At 43.6% G+C, this 2,633-nt stretch overlaps 1 pseudogene; it reads left to right on the forward strand.

Annotated features, from left to right (window-relative positions):
• Window positions 1-635: 635 nt before the first annotated feature.
• Window positions 636-753, forward strand: LOC126413686 (5S ribosomal RNA; annotated as a pseudogene).
• The last annotated feature ends 1,880 nt before the right edge of the window (window positions 754-2,633 follow it).

Below are 2,633 nucleotides of genomic sequence, written 5' to 3' on the forward strand. Positions count from 1 at the left end.
CACGGAAAACCTAAATCAGGATGGTCGGACGCGGGATTGAACCGTCGTCCTCCCGAATGCGAGTCCAGTGTCTAACCACTGCGCCACCTCGCTCGGTCAGTCGGTTCGAAATCTGCCTCGGGCATGGGTGTGTGTGAGGTCCTTAGGTTAGTTAGGTTTAAGTAGTTCTAAGTTCTAGGGTACGGCTGACCTCAGATGTTAAGTCCCATAAGCCCCAATAGTCCCCATAGTTTAAGTAGTTCCAAGTCTAGGGGACTGATGACCTCAGATGTTAAGTCCCATGTTGCTTAGAGCCATTGAACATTCCCATCGTATACAAAGTGTTGACTCATACATGAACAGTAACGTGATTTGTCTTATGTTGATCAGATTACTTTCAAAGCGCACCGCAAAATACAAAGAGATGTTGAATCTAAGTTTAAGTAATGGTAATTATCATGATTATGTCGAAAACTTCTAACACAATTTGGAAGTATTCTGCATGCTCTCATATAGAGAAAATGCGTAGTACAACGTAGCGCCTATTACTAATAAACCTTAATCACAATAGGCGCTCTCAGCATACTCAGGATCAACCAGTGTGTGGAGTTTCTTAACAGCTCAGACCTATTTTATAGTTACTGTAATATGCGTAGGGCAACGGCCTTGCCGCAGTGGATACACCGGTTCCCGTCAGATCGCCGAAGTTAAGCGTTGTCGGGCGTGGCCGGCAGTTGGCTGGGTGACCATTCAGGCCGCCATGCGCTGTTGCCATGTTCCGAGGTGCAATCAACCTCATGATGCCAATTGAGGAGCTACTCGACCGACTAGTAACGACTCCAATCAAAGAAAACATCATAACGACTGGGAGAACGGTGTACTGACCACATGCCCCTCCTATCCGCATCAGTGCATTAGTGTAATATGCGTGCAAAGAAATAAATACACTATCTTGAGATGGAGCGTATCTGACTAACGATTCCACTGGAGCGGAACATATTCAGTGAATTATGCTCGCACCATCCACTAATTTAGACAAGAATATGCGAGCACATGGGAACTGACAATTAAAATTGAATAAATTGTAAGTAATTACAGAGAATTTGAAACAAAGTTTGATTGTTACTCAGGAAACGAGTGCGAAAATTCAATAGTGAAATTACAAATATCTTCCATAAGACCACGTGGAAAGCAGTGGCACAAAGCATCAGGAACAGGATAAAAAGAACTCCATATAATTTCTGATCCCCTTAGTAATATTCAATAAGTGGATTAGTAAATTGAGCTATGAACCATATTGATGGATATCTTTATGAAAGATCGACATTGATCCTTGAACAAGGAACAATGTCAGTCGATGGGAACTGCATTTCTTTAAGAAGCCTACATCTATAGATCCGAAAATCATGCAAATGGCTCTGAGCACTATGGGATTTAACATCTATGGTCATCAGTCACCTAGAACTTAGAACTAGTTAAACCTAACTAACGTAAGGACAGCACACAACACCCAGTCATCACGAGGCAGAGAAAATCCCTGACCACGCCGGGAATCGAACCCGCGGAACCAGGGCGCGGGAAGCGAGAACGCTACCGCACGACCACGAGCTGCGGACTCACGCAAATCGATTATGTATTCCTCCAAGTCACACAAGCGGTAACGTTCTCGTCATAAATTCCTCATGTTGCAGTTTAGAAATGGCCTTCGAAGTAAAACAGATGACAAAGGAGTCTGATTTTAACAAGTAGAAACTTGAAATTCGCAGGCAGCATCAACGCAATGAGAAGTGTTTGACTAGTCCAAGGCTCAGCAGAAGAAGAATGCTTGTCGAACAGCTACCTTTGTGTTCTTCCACATAGCTCAAAACTTGACCCACATTTTACGGTATTGGTCAGTGGGGTACAGCCTTCTAAGTACCGTGAACAAGTGTGATTTCACTATGCAGCCAAAGACGTGGCTTCGGTAGGAGATGGAGTACTCGCCAGCAACTTCTAACAGACAATTTTCAACTATAATCGTGTTAGATCGCTAATTACTTACTAAAAGTGGTATTTACCATGTGCGGTAATTGCAAAGTATGTTAATAATATTGTTAATGATCTGGAAGCAAATGGGTCTCTAGGAACAAGCATTACGTACACCAGATCCACTGTATCACGTATCAATATGGGCTTGTTTTTTCAGCATTAACTATATTTTACATACTTGCAGTTATGAACGTGTGGTATATTCCACCTTGAGCTTTATAGTAAGTGTGAGGGACGGTCAAATGAAAATCGAACACATGCCACAGTAGTACCATGGAACATTTCCATTCATGAGTAATCATCACACGCGTTAAGACACTTTCGGCTTCTGAGAGATCCCAAATCGCACACACCCTTGCTGTTCGTTGTCCGACTGAAACCGACTTCCATGCATGTCTTTCTTCAGTTATCCAAATATGTGAAAATGACACGACAAAGGATCCGGGCTGTACATAGGATGCTGCAATGTTTCTCTGCCAAACCACTGAAGCGCAGCCTTTGTCCGATTGGCAATAAGCGGGCGGGCGTTATCGTGCAACAGGATCATTCCGTCCGTTAGTATTCCGACGCCCGATGGCAAACGGCAAAGCCCACAGTGGAAACTTCGAAAACCTCTCCCGACAACG

The sequence above is a fragment of the Schistocerca serialis genome, chromosome 7 (genome assembly GCF_023864345.2).
Source record: "Schistocerca serialis cubense isolate TAMUIC-IGC-003099 chromosome 7, iqSchSeri2.2, whole genome shotgun sequence".
NCBI lineage: Eukaryota > Metazoa > Arthropoda > Insecta > Orthoptera > Acrididae > Schistocerca > Schistocerca serialis.